Source organism: Rhinolophus ferrumequinum, chromosome 9 (assembly GCF_004115265.2).
Source record: "Rhinolophus ferrumequinum isolate MPI-CBG mRhiFer1 chromosome 9, mRhiFer1_v1.p, whole genome shotgun sequence".
NCBI classification, from domain to species: Eukaryota; Metazoa; Chordata; class Mammalia; order Chiroptera; family Rhinolophidae; genus Rhinolophus; species Rhinolophus ferrumequinum.
Window position 1 is genome coordinate 46741216 of NC_046292.1, and position 23150 is coordinate 46764365.

The 23150-nt window shown below is 40.8% G+C and overlaps 1 protein-coding gene and 1 pseudogene across 1 annotated transcript in view; one reads left to right on the forward strand and one right to left on the reverse strand.

The window, feature by feature from the left end:
- Window positions 1–15787, reverse strand: part of LOC117026704 (14-3-3 protein theta-like) — a 51723-nt pseudogene extending 35936 nt beyond the window's left edge.
- Window positions 1–23150, forward strand: part of ROR1 (receptor tyrosine kinase like orphan receptor 1) — a 371075-nt gene that overhangs the window by 52385 nt on the left and 295540 nt on the right. The window lies entirely within an intron of this gene.

A 23150-nucleotide genomic window follows, 5' to 3' on the forward strand; every position in this document is an offset into this window, starting at 1 on the left:
TACATGCTGTTGAGTCAGCTGACTCCTGGTGACTATGAATGAGTGACGTCCACAATGCCCTGTCCTCAACAGCCCTGCTCAGCTCTTATAGACTCACGCCTATGGCTTCTTTTACGCAGTCAATCCATCTCATATTTTTCTTTCCCTTTTCCTGCTGCCTGCTATTTTTCCCAACATTATTGTCTTTTCCAAAGAATCCTGCCTTCTCATGATGTCCCCTAAGTAGGACAGCTTCAGTTTTTGTCATTTTTGCCTCCAGTGATATTTTAAGCTTAATTTGTTATAGGACCCACTTATTTTTCTTTCTGGTGGTCCTGGTATCCATAGAGCTCTCCTCCACCATATTTCAAATGAATCATTTTTTTTTCGTATCAGTCTTCTTCTCTGTCCAACTTTCACATCAGTACATGACCATGTACTGAGGATATGGCTGATCTTAGCTCAGAGGTTGTGCAAAAACAGGTTGTAAACTGGATTTGGCCTTGGGTTTGTAGTTTGCCAACCTCTGGAGCAGCATCTCAGAATCATAGTACTTTGAGGCAGAAGCCAACCTGGTTTTGCAGATTTGCTATAAACAATCCCCAGAATGGATAACTCATAAAGGGATAAAAGAGTTGAGTTTAGCCGAGGCTTGTGTATATTTTGACTCTTATAATTTGCAGTGCATAGTTCTTAGTGTTTTAGCAACATTTTTAGTTTCTAAAATATATTTTTATTATATATTTACTCATACAAAAATTTCACAGTTCAGTGTAACGAAAAAAAATGCTGTCCTGTCCTTTTTCAAAGATAGGAGAGGTATTTTTGATGTGTTTCTTTTTAGTCTTCATATATGTGTAGGGCTCACATATGTGTGAGGTCTTTCTAGATAAACAATTTTGAATCCTGCTTTGTTTCCCTTAATATTATATGGAAATATTTTTTTAGTGTGGTTAAATATTCGAATGTAAACTAAAACCACAATTAGATACCACTACATACCTACAGGATAGGTATAATTAAAAAAAAAAACAAAAACCCAAACTAGCATCCAAGAAAAATGAAAACATGTGTCTACACAAACACATACATGCAAATGTTCAAAGCAGTGTCATTTATAATAGCCCCAAAGTGGAAACAACACAAATGTTCATCAACTGGTGAATGGGTAAACAAAATGTGGTATAGCCATATAATAGAATACTATTCAGCAATAAAGAGTAAAATATTCCTACAAGATACAATGTGGATAAACCTGAAGAACATTATACTAAGTGAAAGAAGCCAGACATAAAAGACCATGTATGATTCTGTTTATACGATACTTCCAGAAAAGGCAAAAAACTAGGCTGAAAGCAGGTTAGTGTTTGCATGGGGCTGGGGTGGGTGTATGAATTGGCTGCTAATTGGAACATAAGAACTGTTTTGGGGTGATGGAAATGTTCTAAACGTGGAATGTGGTGATGACTGCATAATTAGACACAGTTATTAAAAACCACTGGACTGTACGCTTACAATGGGTGAATCTTATGGTACGTAAATTATACCTCAATAAAACTGTTCTGTGAAAACTGAATTTTTAATAGTATCATATTCTACTGTGTGAATGTTCCATTTCTTTATCCCGTGTGACTTAGGAGAAATGTCTCTGTTTTCCCTTTTTAGCCCAAATCTGTGTTCAGTAGGTTACGTTGGAGCCATTGGACTTAAAGAAGAATGATTTGGTGGAGTGAATGTTAATCCAGTGGTCAGGGAACCTAGGATGGTTTCAGCTCTGCCTCCAGCTGGGTGGACCTCAGTTTCTTCCCCTGCAAAATGTGGAAGAAAAATGGACACACTGAAGTACTGGACCTCAGGGGACAGAGGCACAGAATAGAAAACATAGTGGTGACAGTAAAAAAGACTGATTTGCCCAGAAATATGAGGCGAGTGACTGATTACTTATCCCACTGTCTCTACCTTCCCTTGTCCCCTGCTTTCTTGTGCTGGTTAGAAAACAGTGGGGACTGTGTGCAGGGTTGTGAGGCGATCATTTCCAAGGAGAAGATAAGACATTGAGTGGGATCTGCTCTATAAACGGCAAGCTTTCTGTTTGGCCGTGGCTCTTGTTATGGGGCTGCAACACCATTTGGGTGATTGTTTACCAGGAATCAGGTTTTGTGCTCCCAAGTAAAAGTGTAGAGCTCATTATAGGAAGACGGAGGTTGGCAATACTTTCAGAGTTAAGAGTTTAGAAATGTCGCCATGAAAATAATAGGTCATCAAGTTTGCCTTCCAAATGAGAGTTTAAACTGGGGGAGATTGAATTGGTCTCAGATTCCTTGTGTTCTGTTTCCAGCCGAGTCCCAGTCTTTCCTAGAGTACAGCCAGCAGCATCTGTACCCAGAAAACACAAAAGAAAAGCTGGGGAAACCTAACTTATAAACATTTTTTACATTAGCTCCAGGCTCCCAGCCACCAATAAACTCTATGCTTTTAAAAATCCTTTATTATTTTGTGAGTTACAGAAATGTGCTGCTTCCCCTTACTCATATGCTTGGGATTTTCTTAAAATGTTATTTTTCAAGCATTTATATATTTCGTCCCTCCAAAAGGTAACAGCATTCTAAGTTTTGCTTAAAAGATTTTTTTTTTTTTTTAAAAGCAACCCATTTAATAAACTCTCTGTAACTTGAGCCTGTTGGTGGTCTTGGAAGAAACCCAAATCCAGGTTTGGTTGATACTGTGTAATGTGAATGCAATTAGTAGTGGTTTTTCTAAAGTAGAAAGAAATGTTGAAAAATAATGCACAGCAAATTTAGGTCGGCGCTGGGAAGCTTATAAATCCTTATTTTTGTTTTCATTACCTGAAGTAATAGGGAAACTTTTGTCTTTGGTATGTAATTCCCCTAGCAATAATACATTTTAAAACATTTTTGTGTTAATTTCCTATGTTTGATCCGAAAGCCACAACTCACAAAGCCCTGTGATGTGGCTACTGGCACTGTTTAGGTACCGAAGATGTCTTGTTCTTCCCTAGGAAGCCAACACGAAAATTACTGATGGGGCCAACTTGCACCACCTCTTGCTTCATTCCGTGGAAGGTCTGACAAAGCAGTTTTCCAGGGCTCATCCTCCTTCTGCTAGGCTAAGGAGTGAATTGCTCTGTATGTTGATGTTGTATTTCAGAGGGTGTGATTTGATTTTAGCATTTGACAAGATTGTAAATTCTTTAAGGACAGGGGATCTGTTTTTCTTGTTCATTGTAAGTGCTCAGGAAATAAGAGCTGTTAGTATTCTCACCTTCCAGATTGGAGATGTAGTTCTCTCCACCTAGCTGCACCATCTTCCGTGCTTTTCCTTGAACTTGCCAGGCCTACTCCTACTTCAGTACCTTGGCAGTTTTTATTGCCTCTGCCTGGAGGCCAGCTATCAGCCTGGACCACTCTCTCACCTCTTCCAGGTCTTTGTTCCAAGGATAACGTATCATTTCAGGGAGGCCCTACCTGTCTCCTTTCCTTGCTTTATTTTTTTCATGGTATCATCACCAGCTGATAAACTGATAGACTGATGTACCGTATATCATATTTATTTATTTGGTTTATTGTTTGGCATTCCACCACTAGAATGTGAGCCCCAGAAAGATGGGGTTTCTGTCTGATTTGGTCATTGCTACGTATCCAGTGCCTAGAACATAATAGTTGCTACAACTTGGTTGAATGAATGGATGAATGAATGAATGTTTCACCTTTTACTAGTTATGTGGCAATGGCTAGTGCATTTGCTCTCTTTGATCCTAGGCTTGATTCCCCATTTAGTTCATAAAATGGCATGTGTGGGTCACATGAGATGATGCATATGAAAGCTCTTTCATGTTATGTTATGTAAATGCGTGCATTCATTTTTTTTTTCCCCATTTAACAAGCTAGATGCTATCCCTGCCTTTACAGAGCTTTATCTTATGGGGGAATTGGACAAATATATGAGTAATTCTAGTAAAGTGGGCTAGCAGTGGTGATAGGGAAGGTGCAGTGAGCTATGGCAGCACCTGTGAGAGACTCCTCCTAATCCAGATATGGGGGCAGTACCACGGAAGGCTTCCAGGAGGAAGGAGCATTGCAGCTGAAATTTGGAAATGGAATAGGCATTGAACAGATGGACTCAGGGTGGTTGATGGGTGATGTGAAGAGGATTCTAGGCAGGAAGACTAATGTGTACAGCCTGGAAGTGAGGAAACTGAAAGTAATTTGTTCTCTCCAGAGCATCCAGTGTGGGATGGGCAAGCAGTCAGAGGTGTGGCTTGAGATGTAATCTGGGGACAGATCAGGGAGAGCCTTAGCAGGACAGCCAGGGAGCTTGGATTTGATCCGAAGGGTAGTGAGGAACCACGGGAAGGACAGGAGTGACTTGGTCAGACTTTCATTTACAACAGTCATTTTATGGAGTAAGACAGTTTTTTTCTCCCTCAATGATGAACTTGAACACAAACTCCCCAGATGGGAGATTGTTAAAATGGTAAAAGGGGCTTCCAGAAAGTGAACCTATAGGCTCCATGAAATCTGCTAAAATCCCCTTGAATCTGACTGGTGAGTTTCACAGCGGTAAGTTTAGAGATTCACCCCCACCCCCACCCCCACCTCAATGCTTAAGAGGCTTAATTATCTTTGAGTGCATGGCTCGTTGCTTGAGTTAAGGGCCATGATGTTGCTATGGACATACATATTCCCATGGAACTTCACTTCTCTGTAGGGCACACAAATACAGCAGGAGTAGAGGAGGCAGAGAATTTGCTTTTAGACCTAGGAGGAGTAAAGATACCTCCTACAGGTTTTGCACTCCAAATTCACCCTTTTGCAAATCAGATTCACCCTTTTGCAAATTAAATTCACCCTTTTGCAGATCAAATTTTTCCACAAAAATGTTTTCTTAATCTTAATAAAATAAAATCCAATGTTAAGTTATTGTTAAAATTAAACATTTTATTGCATGTATTTAATAATAAACATAAAATACTTACATTTAACACCAGAAATACTTATTTGCTTATAGCTTCATTTATAACGGTTCTCCTGCCGCTGGTCATGGTAATTTCATATACATAGTCATAAAATAATTATGACAATCTGTAGGCGTAATAGTTGCAATGGAATGATTAATAACATCTACTACATGTTCATGGTTTGGATCAGCCAAAATATTTCTTGTGCAAAACTTAATTTTTGAAAAAACTTCTTCAATGGGGTTCATCATTGGAGAGTATGGTGGTAGAAATAATAAAGTGTGTCTTGTCTGACTAACAAGATCACATACTTCCTGGGTTTTGTGGAGGCTTACATTGTCCAAAACAAACCATACTTCCTCCAGATTATCTTCATCCTATTTCTGCAATAATCCCTGAAGAAATTCGCAAAAAATATTTGAAGTAAACGTAGAATGTGCAATTACTTCATGCCACACCATTCCCTGGATGTTTGTTGCTGCAATTAGAGAAACATTTCATCCTCTAACCATTGGCATGGGCACACGAGCTGGTGTATTAACTTTCGATCATGCCTTCATTTTTCAAAAATTAAGTTCTGCGCTAGAAATATTTTGGCTGATCCATCAAACCATGAACAGGTAGTAGATGTTATTAATCATTCCGTTGCAACTATTACTCCTCCAGAGTAATAGTTTTCTGGGAAGTAGAGTTAATGATATGTATCTTTCCGCGTTTTTAGGGTTCTATGAGATAAAGTACAGTCATTTCTGCTACAACACTTGTATTAAAAATACAAGTTTCTTTCAGCCTGATCGCTATATGAGGGAATAACGTGAGGAAGACACAAATTTTGCATTTGCTTATGATCGATGTTATCCATGAGAAATGCTAGGTGAACTCAGAAAACTGCACCAGCTGAAGTGAGCGACAGGGGAATATACAGAGCACACACGCCTCAGGCACCTACCCACTACCACAGTTTGCCATGTGTGTTACAGCGACACACATCCACATCAGGTGTTACAGTTTTCTGCCTGATTTCCCGTAGACCTCCTCCCACAACTCAGTAACACACACACTGCAACCCTCCGACACCCACTCTACACGCCAACTTCAGATTCTTTTCAAGGTAAAGCACCCCATTTATTATGTACGTGTGTTTTAACCATTTAACATACGAGTATGTAAAACCATGCTACCATTTTTATTCGATTCCTGTCTTTCATTTTGTGTCACTGATGAAGTTTTTTGTTTTTTCTTAGTTTCAGGTATACAAAACTATGTAGTGATTAGACATTTATGTACCTCACAAAATGATCCCCCCAATAAGTCTATTACCCATCTGACACTGTATGTAGTTATTACAGTATTATTGACTACATTCCCTATGCTTTACTTTACATCTGGTGACTATTTTTCAAATTATAATTGACATTCAATATTATTTTTTATTAGTTACTAAAGAAGTTTTTGATTGATATGCCTCAATCCCATTTGCTCATAAGCCCTATGGTTTTTTATTGCATGGTTTTGCACAGCATAGATTTTTTTTTGGGAACTTGTATTTTCTGTTATGGCAAAACAGACTGCATTTAAAGCACCGAATGCAGCTCTGGGCAGACAGGAGGCTCTTAATAAAAGATAGCTGTTCTATTATTAATCCACTTAAATATGATGTTGGGTGGAGGCAGGGATAATTAGTGAAAGCGTTTAATTGCTTCGATTCCAAGCATAAATGAAATGGAACACTGGAGTACAAGGCTTTTTGCTGCTGCTGTCTTTTCTGAGTGTGTGCTAGCCAGACCACTCTTGGGGTTTTATTGGTGACAAACCAGATATGTCCAGAAACAAGCAAGCCAAGAAGAGAGAAGGCAAGAGAATGGTCTTTAAACATTTTTTTGTCTAACACCCTGTATAGCTTTTGTCCTCACCACTCTGCTCAGGCTGTTAAGCGCTTGTCACCCTAACATACTGACGTATCAGATTGTGGGTTTTTATTGGATGTTACTATGAAGACTAGAAGATCTTTCAAACATCTTTGATTTCATTAAATTAGTTTTCCCTCTAATCGTAGATGGGTACTACTGTTCACATGCTGAATCTTAACAAGACTGAAAAACTTCAAATGATGTATTTTTTTTATGGCAACTCTCTTGCTCTTAGGCCTTAAAATGAATGTTATCTTTTTTTGTTTGTTTGTTTCTATGAAGAGCACAGTGATTTAGGCTTGCTCCTGAGTTGATTTTTCCAAAACCAAGGGACATTAAATTTCTTTCTCCAAGATCTGTTCTCCTCCCTTCCAGCTCTCTGGAAAATGTGGATAGTCTTTCCACGTGTGAGTTCTTGAGCTATGTGTATGGTCTCTAAGAGCACATGGGAGATGGACCGCTGGCTCTGGAATCCTAGGCCGAGGCCTTTTGATGGGCTGGGCTGAACTCGTACATACTGAAGAGAAGGAATCGGGCCGGCATTGCCATTTGCCACAGCCACTAGCCTAGGTAGATGTTCCTGTTTGGAACTCAACTCTGATCACGTTTCTTTCTTTCTGGACATTTTTCTGCTGGACATGGTGCAGACAGCAAGTACGTGGGTCAATCACTGAGGCAGGTGGCCCCAACTGGTTAGTCTCTCTCCATAAGCCTGACCCATCAGTTGATTTCACCTTCTTTCTTCGCTGAATCCATATAACTTCACATAAACCAGTCCCATGTATTTTGGTGCTTTTCCCTCCTAGCCTTGCATAATGGAAAGAGTCTCCAGGAGCCTGAGTTTGATTCACAACTCTGTTATTTATTGGCTTTGTAATTTTGGGCAAGTGACTTAATCTCTCTGAGCCGTTGCTTATTTATTTTAAAAATGATGTCGATCATCTCTCACTACCAGGGCTTTTGAGAAAACATAATCTCAAGTATCTACTACAGTGCCAGGCACAAAGAAGGCCTTGTGAAACTGGAATACACACGCAGCCACCAATTACTTTTTTTCGAATAGGCCAATTGTTTTAATCCCAGTTGACATGTCTCCAGAGCAAAAAGATTCGTTGATCCTGCTTTCTTGTCCGTGCCAGGCTCTCTCCTAGGCCCAGGGGCTTCAGAGATGAGTAAGAAGTCCTGCCTACGAAGGCACTCCTAGTTTTACTCAAATCCATTCATTCAACAAACATATTTTGATACCTACTATGTACAAAAGCCCTATGCCTGTGGGTGTTTACTAAGATGATTCAGTCACTAATTCATTCCACAGTTTTAGGTCACGTGTTATGTGCCAGACATTGTCATGAGCACCCTGGGTAGAAAGCACATAAGACAGCCCCCCCCTTTGAGGAACTCACAGTGTAGTAAAATGTACCTAAAGTGGGACAAGGAGATGGAAAGAGAATATGATTTGGTTGTGAAAAGGCACCTGCTTTGCTTAGTAAGATAGGCTGTGTATGGCAGTTAGGATTGCGCTTTTCTAAGGACGTATTCAGATCTTGAAACTGAGGGCTTCATGGAGGCCGTGCTCTCATTTTATCGCTGAGGAAATACACGCAGCCTAGGAGTGGCTAATCCATCACATACTTTAGGTAAAAGCAAAGCTGATACTAGCCCCATAGCAACTGTTGTTTGTGAGTGACTGAAGTAGAAAACACTTTTTGTGTCTTCTTTTGTCATCGTTAGCAGATCTGCGTTTTGCAAATTATCACATTCCATCCTCCCAACAACTCCATTGGGAGCAGGACCATCGTGGTGGGCTTAAGGAACTTACTCAAGGTCACACAGCTTGACGGACAATGTCAGGATGTGGACTCAGGTCTGAGTTCCAAGCCTTCAGACTGTACACCACACCCCATCCATGAGTGATCCTCGTTGTCGTATCTGAAGGCTGTTTTAAGCCTTTGAGACAGTTTGCAGAAAAGATACGTCCTGAATGGTTTTTAGGACCTTCTTATCTGAACCAGTGGGCAAGCCAAATTTATGAACGACAAAAAGAGTCGATTGATGTTGGAAAGCTATGTGATCAAGATACAAGGAGGGAAGAAAAGCTACGATCAAAACAATTTTCCTACACCCAGTTTCTTAGGATTTCGTAATCAGGGGTAACTTCGAGTAAATGAGTATAAAAAGACCTCTAAGACAATCCAAGGTATGCTACCCAAGTCCAGAGATCACAAAATAGGAAAGAACAGGCACTGTAGGTTCTCCTCAGCTCCATGATGTCTTACTGCAGAATTTCTGCAGTTGGAACAGATCACATCTGAAATTAATGTCTTAAAATCACCGATGCTTTGTTTAAAGAGTTTAAAATTCTGAAGGTGGCTGCTCCACAGCCAAACAAAAACACCCCCGTGTTCCTTAGTGATCACTGACACAATTGACTTTCCACCTTTTAAAATGCCTCCCTCCTATTTCTCCTGTTTGTCTCCCAATTCATTCGTGTTTATTTTATGAAAAGCTTGTGGGCCTGTTGAGTTGATATTGCTAAAGGCTGACAACTATGTAGAGGTACCTCTTACAGCGATGAAGTGTGTGAGCGTGTTTGAATTTTTTGTTATCCAGCATCAAGGCCCTGGAGCTCTATCCTGGGTGAGTGGCAGGCCAAACCAGGCTTCTCTTGGCCAAAGCAGCAGAGAACTAATAGAATGTTTCTGCTCCGCTCAAAGAAAGGGAGTCAAGCATTTGTACTTCCCACTGAACTCCAATTTCCATTCTGCTTTGAAATGCTCCTTGCTCTGTCAGTGAGAGCCATATGACAAATGTTCAGTATGTCAGATTTGTTTTCCTTTTAAACTGCACATGAATTTGACCGCCAGAGAGGGCTGCATTAATTTCCCAAAGTTCTTCCAATAATTGTGTTCTTTAAAAAAAAAAAAAAGGTGCATACTATTATTCTTTTTTGGGTTGTGTTATGACTGGTGTTTTGAAAGTGGTTAGAGGATTACATATGTGGTAATGTGTACGTGATGCCCTTTTCCAGGTGTAAACAGCCGCGAAAGTTCATTATGTAGTTTGTATAGCTATGCTACTCATGTCATCAGACTCCACTCAGTAATTTCCGGCCAGCAGGGTAAGTTTTTCTTTTCTTCCCCTCAACAAAGTTAAATTTGGATAAGCTTTTCTGAAAAGCAGCATTCGTTGTATCGTATTGATATTTATGTGGATAATTAATTGTTGTGGCTGCTAGAAGACAGTGCGCATGCACAGAAGGTGCTCTCCTGTCACGTTTGTATGGTGACTAGGTCATACGTTAATCAATTACCTGAACCATCCATTTGGAGTTTCAAAGGTCGAATCTGTATGTCTAGGGTGCTTGTGGTTGAGTTCCCCTTACTGGTTTAAAAACGGTTGATTAGAGGAGAGAGCCGATGTGGAAAGGGAAGCCAAGTCTTGACTCTGTTTCTAAGAGGAGCTATTCTGGAATGTTTTTGGGAAGAGACTGTCTGTCAATCTCTTTCTATCTTTCTATCTGTCTGTCTATCATCTATCTGTCCAACACATATTCCAAACATTTAAGAAATATAAGAAGTATAGGTTGGCAGTAGTTTCCAGCAGACTCTGCCCAGCCAACCCTCCTCTTACTTTCATAAATCTTCTCTATTTCTAAAAAACAAACCAAAAAAGAAGTATAGGTCTTGGAAGAGATTAATACTTTCAGCAAAGAGCTCTGAAAGGGTCGTGTAGAGACAGAGTATTAGGTGGCCTCCATGACCTCTTCTTCTGGTCTCCATCTCGCCATTACTCCCTCTTTTGTTTTTGTTGTCATTTTTAAGTTAGTTTACTGCACTAAAAAGTGTACAAATAATACATATCCATCAAAGAAAATAGAGGAATATTGAGAAAGTGAAAAACTATTTAATCTTCCTTAGGCTCATATTACAAACATAAAGAATCACTTTCAACATTTTGGTATATTACCTTTCAGCCTCTTTTGCCCTCTGCATACATTCTTTTAAATTCCATAAATGTATATACCATTTTGTATCAAACTTTTTTTGCTTAACAGGAAGATATTATTTTTTCCAAGTCTTTATAAATATTGTCTTTTATAACTGTGTGATGTTATACTGGGTAATATCCTACATAGTTTATTTAGCTATCATTCAGTGCTTGGATATCTAGGGTATTTCACCTCCACTGTCTTTGAAAAGGAAACAACAACACAAGAACAAAAAACTTGGTTGAAGTTCAAGATGACCCAACACAGTGGCTGTGCATCTTAGCAATCTGTTACCTTATTCGCATGGAAATGGGGTGGGGCGAATGCTGAGCATCTGTGAGGAGTGTATATTCAACTCTAAGGAAGTGTTTATGAACAGCCAACAGATCAGTAAGAAGGGAGGGCTAGTCAATGGAGTCATTTTATTTCATAAAGGTACCTCAGAGCTTAAAGCCCCACACCCCTCAATTTTGAGTCAGTTTGGATTTCATTGGTCAGTCCGTGATGCACTGTGATTTTTGCCTTACAGGGTGTGCAATATGAGACATTAAATCTTCCTTCTCAATTTGCAGAATCTATGAAATAGGATCCCAGCCAACCTAGAAACGTCTACTTGTCTGTTTAGATATTTATGAATAATGTTTCAGTACAGATAGAAGAGTAGTTGTAGGTTGAAGGTAAATTCTGCCAAAGATCCCATTTTTTTTTCCCTTTAAAAATATAAATCATAAAAAAATGCATTCTTTTTCTCCTTGAGGAAGCAGTTTGGCATCGATTCTGAAGCCAAACATCCCGGGTTTACTTCCTGCTCCATCACTTTCTGCTGGGGACCTTGGGCAAATTATTCACTTGTCTGGGTGTCAGTTTTCTCATCTGGAAAATGGAAATAATACTACTTAACTTATCTATAGGTTTGTTGGGATGGTTTAAATAAGTTAAAACACAGTAGGGGTTCAGTAGTGTAAACTATTAGTGTTTTCCCCAGGCTTCTAAAGTTCTGTATTTCTAGTGCTTTAGACCACTTCAGTGGCATTTATACTGTTCTTCAGTGTCCCTCAGTGAGTGACTTTCCCTTGAGTACTTCTTCCCCAACTGGCTCATGATAATGGTAATAATACTTTTGAAGGGAGTGCTTATATGCCTGGCGCTCTACAAGTATTACACAATGTAATTCTCATCACCACTTATGAGATACATGTTTTTATTATCCCTCTTCCATAGTTGAGGAAACTAAAGGTTATAAAGGTGAAGTAACTTGCTTAAGGTCATAAAATTGCTAAATGTTGATCTAGGAACTAAATTCTGGCCTCGCTTCTTTGTACCCACTCTGCTTTTGTAAATTCCTTTAAAGTGGGAATTTTATACTTTTTAGGTCCCTTACAGCTTTCAGTGCAGTTCTTTGAACATAGTAGGTCCTCAGTGAGTATTTTTTTCAAACGAATGAATGAAGACGTGATCCCTTGGGTAAAAGAAGGTGGAACTTTGCTCCAATAAGAAAAGCAACAGTACTGCTTTTAATGAACATGAAGTTACGAGTCGTAGAAATGTGTTCTGCTTCTGCACAGAACACTGCCCATGAGAGAATGATAGATTTGTAATTGTTTGCATATGAAACTGGTTGTATTTCACGTCAAACAAATTTAGACACTGTATTTGAGAACATCTAGATTAGCATTACATAGGTAATTGTTGAAGCAACTTTAAACAAAGGCTATAACTAATTCTAGGTCTGGTTTTAGCCTTTTGTTTTTTTGGTTTTGTTTTGGTTTATAAAATGTAATTGTATTTTATGTTACTCTGCTGGTACACAAGGCATAACATTTTCACAAGGCTTCTTTTTGGGGACTACAGCCAGTGATTAGCAACAGAGTAGTCGTCCAAATCTCCAAATAACGATCACTAGGCAAAGTGGACACCCTCTGCATGGGTGTGCACAAATCTGCATGGAAAAGTGCTTAAGTTTTAGACCTGGACTGGCATACTTTAACTTATTTGCCCTTTCTATTATAGTAGATTAAGAAGTGACGTGCACTTTAATTTGCCAAAAAGCAATGCTTGTATTCTGGCAGCAACATACCATTGCTATTACCTAGTAAAGTGAATAACAGAACTACAAAGGAAGGAGGTGTAAGTGAATTTGTATTGGGAAGAGAAGTTGTCAACTGAAACAGCAGCAAATGAAGAGTGAGTGAAGAGAATCCCTGTTGTCATGGACACACATGACGTCCATCCTATATGACACAGGAAGTGTTTCAATTTGTGACTCCCAGCCTAGAAATGTCAAATGCTTTTCCGTTCAATCAAATGCTCCCGGTTTCCTACCAAAACGGAATACATTAAGAATATGGAAAAGTTGCTTCCTGAAAGGAAACCCCCAAAGAAGAGTAAGGGAGGGAATGCAGAAATTAAGAAGTTACGTAGAACACTTTTTAAAATTGTGATGAACTGCATTTTCCTATCTTCACAGTAATACGAAACACAGTTACCTGCAGAACTGGTTCAGATTACTTAAATACCAGATACATTTTTAGTTCTCTACATAAGTATTTGGAAATTACTTATGTTTGTATGAAATGACGCTATTAATACGTTTCTACAGCAGTAACTGCACACCAGGAAGGCCAAGACAAACACAAATCAAGAAATGGAGTTTTCCCAAAGCTTCAGTGTGAAAAGACTATAAACAGTTGATTCCATACACATGAATGGATTTCTTTGCTATAGGCAATCCAAATGGAACAAGGAATGGAGATGTGTAAAACGGTTTCTTGAGGGGAAGAAAGATGACGTCCCGTGTGCCGTGAGTTTTCTGCCCCTTTTCCCGCATCACATTCTTCTGCACTGTCTCATGTCCATAATGTTAGGTTGTGTCTAAGGAAGGAACTGCCTAATGAGAGTGCTGTCTGTAAGTCTTCGTTCAGTGTATCAAGTTCTGCGATGGCCTCATCAAAAGCTGTTTTAGCCAGTGTGCAGACAAGCGCTGGGTCATTAAGGATCTCATGGTAAAACACAGACAAGTTAAGAGCCAGCCCCCGATGAAATGGGTGTGTGGATTGCATCTCTTTCTTGCTTCTATCAGCAGTCTCTTGGTCAGCTCCTTGGGAATTATCTCTGGTTTGTTTAAGATCATCACCACATGCAGCTTCAGCAAGTTACCGGAAGTAATGTCCCTTCATTTTCAGATAGCAGACTTGACTCTCTGGATTAGTGGCATTGGCTATTAAATCCTTATCCAACACTTCCAGGATGGTGCTGCAGATGGACCTCAGTTCCGACTGCACTCTCTCCCAATCTGCTGCAACTTCTTGTCTGCCGTGTCGGTGTTTGGCTCCATGCTCTATATGACCCCCCAGGAAGACCTGTGGTCCCCTACCACGTTCTTGCAGGCCACCGAGAGCAGGTGGGATAGCTCGGTGCCCTGCTCTGTCACGGACTTCATGCAGGTGACCATGGGGTTGTAGCTCTCGACCTGCTCAGCGGGCTTCACCTTCTGGATCAGCTCGGTCTTCTCCATGAGGATGGGAGGAGGGCGAGACCCAGCACCCACCTGGATAGGGAGGAGGCGTGTGGAGGGCCTTCATGTCTCAGCAGCCATGTGGCCTTGGCCATTCATTTAACAGACATTTATTTAGCGTGTCAAGCCCTTTGCTCGGCACTAAGTGTTTAAGGATAGTTCCTTTGAATGCTCTGCCCTTGGCTCACTGAGGGTCCAACAGTCTTTTTATATGTTTGACAGAGGATTTTACGCACTCTCATGGTTTCAGCTACCCCCTGATGCTACTGACCCCATGTCTATATCTTTAACCCTTTTGACTCCAGTATTTAGCTCTTTGCTGGATAGGTCCACATGGATGACTCTGAAGCCTCTCAAATGAATGTATCGTATAATCCCCAGGACCTCCTATGTCCCAACCTTGTACCTATTACATATTTTATCTTAGTTGGTGACTCTACTGTGCTCTCTCCTTCATCCAAGCTAAGACACCAGAAATAATCATTGATTCCTTTTTCTTTCTTTCCTTCTACATTTAGCCACTCACCACTGCTGCTGGTTTTCCCTCCTAAATAAATCCTTAGAACTGGGAGGGACTTGAGATTTTACTCTGCGTGCAAATAAATTAGTTAGCCTGCCACAGTTTCATGGATGCTGGCAAAAGACATGAGACTCCTAGGTTAGAGACAAAGGAATTCATTACTCACAGCAATCGCAGTAGCCAGAGTGCGCCAGTTCCCTTAGGGTGTCATGAAGAGAGCCAGATGGTACCTATGCATGCAGTGCATTGTGTTACAGGAGAGGAACCCTGAGCTTAGGAAACCCAAATCTTTTATATTGGTCTTAAGCATGGTTTCCCTTTGCTCTAGAGGAAAACAATATCTTCCAAGGCTGCTTTTCATATACATACCTTTGAAAAGATAAACTGGAACCAAGGGCAGCCAGTGGTTTGCTCACAATATGTATAGAAACTCAAGAGACCCACAGAGAATTGTCTCCCAACAAATATATCTTGCATCTGTTCTCTGTACTCCTTCCTTACACCATTAGATCAGGCACCTGCAGTACTCAGCGGAATATTGCAATAGCTTCCTAACTGGTCTCCCTAACAATGCAAATCAGTCCCCCACACCGGGCTGGAATAACTTCCTGAGATGATGCTGACTGTGTCACTCCCTTGCTTAAAATCTCCTCATTGTCTATGGGAAAAGCCCAAGCTCCTTAGCATGGCACTAATGAGGTTCTCAGAACAGCCCCTGCTCACCCTTCCAGCCTCAGGGAAAAGCAGCCTATCAGAGTGGTTACCTCCCTTCCTGCCCGAGTTACTTAGCCTCTGTGACCTCCGTCTCCTCACCTGTAACATTAGGATGATGGAAGCTACCTCAGCAGGTTACCGTGAACATGAAGTTGACCTCACACGTAGTAAGCCCTCGGTCCATGTTGCCTGTTCTGGTTGTGTCTTTCCACTCTGACTTGTACTGAAAGGTCTGGCCACACGGTTTTCTGTTCCCTCTGTGTTGCTTTTCACCTCAGGTCGTGCCTTTGTCCCTGTCACCGCCAACCCCCAAGGCCTGGGTTCAGGCTGGTCAGACACATCCTTGCTTTCTTGCTCTTGGATACGCTGTGCATGTCTCAGCCATTGAGCTGGAGGTATTTGTAAATGAGTGAGTGATTGCCACTAGACTATGATGTCTGGGAGGGTGGGGCTGCATGATTTATCTTTGTGTTGTGGGCACATGGCACGTGTTGAAAAATTTTGATGGCCTCATGAAAGAAGAAAAGGAATTCACGGTCTTCTGGGGTGCTTGGAGGCTGGGGACGAGAGATGGAAAGCAGTTAAGTTGCTTGATAACAGTGAAGGGAATCTGAGGAAGTGTGGGGCCGAGGTGAAAATTAGGCTCCTAGGAGTCCAGCACGAGGAGTGTGCTTGTTCAGTGTGGTTCGTGTGGTTTGAAGTCTGGTTAAAGTTATCTATTGAATGAAAGCAAGCAGCCCTTCTGTGTGATTCTAATTATTCCCTTTTCTAAAAGAAGCTATTGCAAATGAATGGTCATGCAATCTGCCTTCTGGTGAGATTTTCAATTCCTCCGAATACAATGAATTCTCTGTTACCTGGCGGAGTGGGTAGAATGGAACTTCTTTTTAATTAAATCGTCTCTGCAATAGAAAGTGACTTTATCCCTCTTTCTGAAGTTCCCCAGGTCTCCAAGGCCTGGCTCAAATCACCCTCCTTGCATTTACTGTCCTATTGGTGGCACCCAACATTCTGAGTTATAATTTCGCGTGAGCATGTCTAGTTCCCTAATGAGACTGAGGCTTTTGGGAACTTTTTTTCCCCTGAAATGTTCAATGTTGTGCTTTTGAATTAAGTAAGCCCTCTGCATACAGTTCTTGACCCACTGGGATTCTCCGTGTAGGTGATAACAACTTTTGAATAATTAGAACACAGCCCTAGTTTCAGAATGCCAACGAGCTTCCACAGGACTTCAGGTTTCCCAGTATAACAGCGTCTCGATGCATGTTATTAAATGTTTAATCTACATTTTTTATTACGTTTAAAATCAGAAAAACTGAAATTTCTCTATATATTAAAAACTATTTGGAAAATACACGTATTGATAAAACAACAGACAAAAAAAAAAACACAAAAAACCCTCAAATAACCTAGAATTGAGACCTAGTGATAATAACTACTTTTAGTATTTCGAATATGCCTCTCGTCTCTCTTTGTTTTATGTTATTTCTTCTCTCTCTGCTTCTTTCTCAACATAAATGGGGTCCTATTTTACCATTCAACTGGCAATCTGCTTTCCCCCCCTTAACATCAATAGATATTGATTAAAAGTGGTGGTGCTAAAGAATTTCTTGTAGCCTGCGATTTCAGCCCTTGACCCGCCATGTTTTCTTGTTTGTCATTGCCTGTCCTTTCTTGATTTCTGTGTGTCCCTCTGGAGTCACCCATCACTGTGTTCTGATCTCTGATGCCTGCACACATCTTGATAGGTTCCAGTTTTTTTGGAGTGTCTGCTGTAGCCCCCATACTTGTGTATGTTTTACACACTTTAAAAATGTGTTTCCTGATGATTTGAAATGCCCTGGTATTTGTCATATCCATTTTAAAGATGAGGAATTTGGTCTAGGGGCTTAATAACTGCACAAGGTCATGAAGGTGGAACTTGGTCTTACAGTCTTCATGCACAGACCCCCCTCCAGTGTGTAAAATTGCCACCCCCACCTTCACACTATTCCTCAGCTCCAAGCTCCATCTGGAATACTGGCTTTTAGGGGCTGTGTCTAGTCCGCTTTTGGCTGTACAGTGTCGCTCTAAGGGCACCACAGTCCACACCCCTGGGCCAACACAGTGAATTTCACATGCTTTCTGAGAGAGAGAGAGAGAGAGAGAGAGAGAGTTGTGGCTCTCGCTTTCGTTTCTCATGGTGCTGAGTGGACTGCCCCCACATCTGTTTTCAACCCCCTCCCTCAATGCCAGAGTTCTATTCTATTAACTCAATGCACCTTTTCTTTGTAATTCATGTCAGTTTTCCTTCCAGCCACCTGCACAGTCTCTGGCTCTCTTTCTGGCTTGCGCTCAAGCCTGTGAGTAAGTTCTTTGTGTGTTTGCTGTTTTTGATAACCTCAGCCCAAGATGTAATGTCAAGGTGGAGGCCCTATTAAAGATGCTGTTAATCATCCCGTCTTTGTTTGAAGATTTCCGCGTTGGCAAGCGGCTGGATAGAAGTAGCTGTGTGTTTCCCCACCAGATGTGCTGGTAGCTGGGATGGGGGCACTCAGCTGAAGCTCATTCCTATCGTTATTTGGCAAAGAAAAGGCCACTGAGATGAATAGAATAATCCTTGCTTGTGATCTGGATTCATCAGCTGAATCATAGAGCCTCAGTGTTGGAAAGGACCCTGAAAACCATCTACTCCCAACAGCATGATTTTATGCTTGAGGAAACTGAGGCAACAGATAAAGGAAGTCATTAAAAATGATAGAATGCCAAGGCTGCAAGAGACTCTTGACATGGCCTAGCCCTGCCCTCTTATTTTATGCGGAAGGTTAGTGAGGCCTCGAGAAGTTAAGTCAGACTCCTAATGTCACATACCTTGTTACTGTAGAGCAAGGCCCAGGAGGGGCGACCTGAAGATGAGACCTGCACCTAGCAGTCTCTAGGGTGCACCTGTGGGGTTTGGCTGGTATGGGAGTGGCCTATCTCTCGCTCCTTCTGCTGTGGTGCACGTTTAGTTCTGGTTGGAGAAAAGGAAGCTTCTTTTGGTAAGTCTATGGACTGGCTGAGTTCCCTGATGTCCCCTTCAACGGACTCTCAAGGTCTCTGGTTGAACCCTCCTCAGTCCATTGCTCTTGCCTCTGTCCTCTTAGCCCTGCAGAGGTCTTTTTCTACTTTGGTAGGTGGGACTGCCTTCTCCAGTGTGGCAGGAGGGAGGAAATCATAAGGGGAACCCCAGGAGAGAAGAAACAAGGCAGTAGGGCAAGAGGTGCTGCTGGGTGCCTGCTTGCTTTCGGGTTATGTGTCCTTAGAGAATTTCAACTTTGCAGTGAAGACGGTACTTGCAGAAACCCCTCTGTGGTGGGGAACAAGTGATTTCCACATCCTTTACAAAGGATTCGACCCCAGAACTGCTCAGCCTTCGTGACCTAGCGCAGTGTTTTCGCTGTTTTTCAGGCCTCAAACCGATGGACTGAGTTAGGAGAAAGATGAGGTTTGTAAGGAGATCTTTCTGGTCCTTCCAGTACTAAAGACCCTTGGACAAGAGCCAGGGAGATTTATCTCCCAGAGATTCCTGTGCTGTAGGTGGCGGTGGAGGCTTCTTGCCAGAAGGATCTGAGGCAGGGGACGCAGATACTGCCATGCTGGTGTCTCCATGCGTCTGGCGGCTCAACAAAGAACTTCTGTCTGCCCTTCAAGGTTGGGTCGGTAAAACCCACTTCAACTGAAAGCCACCATAATTTAGCAACTTGATAATTAAAATTCTAATGTATGAATTAAGGGAAACATGGGGGCTACAGTACTGAAATATTAAAATACAGCTGCATTGGTTCTATCATTGTTTCTTCCTGCAGATCTGTGGCTTCCCCACACCCTTTGTTTCAGGCCTTGATTCAGACATAATCACTGTAGGAAATAAGTCCCATGTGTCTCCTCATTGGTTAGATGGCGTGTATGATGATTCTTTTGTGATGGGGAAAAATAAAAAATAGTGTCTTCAAATTAAGTGAGATGGTGACTGGCATCTCATCAATAGCAGAGGGAAAGAAAACTCATGGGAAGGGGACTTTCGGAGTTCCCACTTTGTTTACCTCGCTGTCGAAACCATGAAGGCGACAGAGAAAACTTAAGAGGCGATCTTGCTGAGGGTGGACCATCAACTTGAACTTATGGATTGATTTATTTCCTTGCTTGCTCTGAGAAAATGCCACTTGTCGCTTTCTGTTATTAATAAAGAGGTCACTTTATCATTAGGCCTTTGAATCTGCATTTAATGGCTAAAGCAGATGGTTATAATTTCTGGCTTAGTGTGGCCACCTTATTAATAAAAAAGAACTGATGGAAAGGAAAAGGCTTCTTCATTTTTAACTCCAGAAGCATAACGCAAATGTTTTCCAGCTTTTCTTTGTGTGGAGAGCAGACCTAGTGACTGTAGTAAGATCCTGTTACACGTTCGCAAAAAGACTTTTGCAGAGGGAAGGTGCAGTTGAATTCTTCTTTTGTTAAACTTTAAAGGGACACTATAAATATATACCTCCTTCTCCCCCTCTTTGTGGAGAGGGTATTTTGAAGGAAGCTCCAGGATTATATTTAAAAATAAATTAATATTTTAAGAACATAAGAAAGTAAAAAACACTCAACCTCATTTCAGGTAGTGGAGGTTTGTGGTACTTTCTAAAATGATTCTCTTTGCTTACACTATTTTAAACTGCTTTTTTGAATTTTGATTACTTGGCTTGGATGAAGGTATCACGTATCTTATTTTTGGTTCTTTTTAAATTCACTTGAATTTTTGTGGAAAAAAGGCAAAAATATATGGTAGTGGATTTCTGCTCGATTTCATTGAGTCTGTTCACTCCTTATAATGGTCAGGAATTTGAAATCTTGAGGATCACACTATAATAATTTTTTGTTACATTCTAGAGTTTTGAAGAGAGTTTAGAAACAATTTCCATTCGACTTCCATTGGTGAAGACAGAATGATTTAGAATCCTAATGCACCTGGTAAACAAGGTGGAGAAACGCTGAGAATTCTTCAGATAATGCTCAGAAGAGCACTTTAGTTGACTTACCCTAAGACTTACTTGTATTTCAGACTATTGTCCATATCCTGGCCTTCGTGATGGCAATGAACTCCTGCTCCTTTAGAGGAATAGAATGTGATGAGTGTCCTGGGCCTGCCTGCCTCTGAAATAAGAAAAAAACACTGTATTTGAGGGATAGGAAAATCTTTAAAAGTTACTTTGTTTGCTTATTTTCAATTTCTTTTTGTCTACTAAGAGTTCCCCATGGACTGATACTTAGAAAGAGTTGGAATTTCAAATTATTAACAATATTTATTTGTTTTCTCCATTTTTATTAATCAAAGGCACGTGTAACCACCTATTCAGTTCATTTGGTCATTTATTTGTTTGTTTGTTAGTTTATTCATTTTTCCAACATTTAGCCTGTATTTACTTTTGCCGTGACACTGTATTGGGGAATGGGTGTGATGGACGTTGGGCTTGTTACAATGTCCAAAATGGTGGGTGGGTCATTTGTTATTGCTACCTTTTCAGACTTCTGGATATCCATACCAACCGCTAAGCCATCATACTTTTTTTTTTCCAATTTTCAAATATCTTAAGTATACGAAAAAAAAAAAAGAGGCAAATTTCTTTTCAGATACAGATACAAATATTTTGCCATATTTGTTTCAGAATTTTATTTATTTATTTATTTATTTATTTATTTATTTATTTATTTATTTAATTGAGGAATTTGGGGAACAGTGTGTTTCTCCAGGGCCCATCAGCTCCAAGTTGTTGTCCTTCAGTCTAGTTGTGGAGGGCGCAGCTCAGCTCCAAGTCCAGTCCCCGTTTTCAATCTTTAGTTGCAGGGTGCACAGCCCACCATCCCATCCGGGAATTGAACCGGCAACCTTGTTGTTGAGAGCTCGCGCTCTAACTAACTGAGCCATCCGGCTCCCCCTTGCTTCAGCTTTTTTAAAGAAATAAAACATTACAAATAAAATTGAAGCCTCCCCTGGCATGTATCTGTCCTAAATGCTATTTCTTTCTTCTCCAGAGACAATCTCTCAGCTACGTTTAATGTCTTTCATTCCCATGCATGCTTTTTTACTTTTGCTATGTATGTATAAATCCACTAATGATATGATAAAGCTTTGCTGATTTTTACACTTTATGTAAGTGGCAACAACTTACTATACTTGAGCTCCCACAGCTTGCTCTTTTTGCTCAACATTATGCTTTTGATATTTAACCTTGTAAATTTAGGAACTGCACGTTAACCTAGGAAGTTATTTTAGCTGCCACACAGTAACGATTTTATGATGTGACCATTTAACAGTTAATGTCTGTATTCTGCAGTTTTTTTTTTTTTCTGTATTATACTAAAAACAATGCTGCTGTGAAAACATCTGACCTGTCCTTTGTGAGCATGTGGGAAAATTGTTCTGGGGTCTGCACCGCGGGATATGACAGAGCATGCGTGTGGTCGGCTTAACCTAGATGGGGCTGACTCACACTCCTGATGCCTCGTGCCAGTGTGAACTCCTGCTTCCCATATCTGAGTTCCTGTTGCTCCTCACCCTTTGTGCTTCTCAGTATTAGGAATATTTTTAGTTTTTGCTGATTCAATGGGTATGAAATAAACTATCATAATTTGGATGTATAAAGATATGTCACAAGTTGAGTAAAGATGTCAAGCAAAGGCAGGAGATTTCTCCTGCTCCTGTCCTAGTGATACCATAGGGCAGGTTGAATAGGGTCACCCGCATCAAAGCCTCAAGTAGTTTGCTATGCGTCCGTTGGACACAGAACATGTTCTTAGGGACCTTTGTAGGGAAGGGGAAGGTACAAAAGCCAAACTCCCAGGACATGTGTTGGGGGTGAGTATCAGTGGAGAGAGACTACGGCTTGACTCATAGTGGCCTCTGTTCTAGCAGAGACCGCTGCGGGCTTGTCTCTTTGGGCTTTAGAGTCCTCGTCTATAAAACAAGGGGTTGTCTGACCCGTTCTTCCTTCAAGTGCCGATTTTTTTTTCTTTTGTTTAAAAATTTCATGTTTCTCAATAGTAATATCCCATGGGACTTTAAAATGTTTCCGAATCTCGGTTTTCAAACATAATCCGTTCCGGAAGACCGTTCGAGTTCTGAAAGGTTCGAAAACCTAGGCGTGGTTTCCCCATAGAAAGTAATGCAAAATGGATTAATCTGTTCCAGACCTTTAAAATCAACCCCTAACACTGCAAATTTAGCATGAATTTTATTATCTAATGATACCATAGATCCATAAAATTTACGGCATTCGTAAACTGAAATGTTCGTCAGTGGAAACGTTCGAAAACCGAGGTACCACTGTACTCAGTTTGTCTTGAGAACAGAGGAACTTAATGGAGGAGCCATCACGAAGCGAAAAGCAGTTAAAAATGCTAAAACGTCACCTTGGAAATTGCAGTCTAAATTAAAATTATGTAGAAAGAGATCACTGTCACTCAGGCACAAAGGCAACAGGGAAGAAACAATGATGTAAAGACTGAGAGTGATTACTCCCCCTCATTGCCCCATTTTCCTG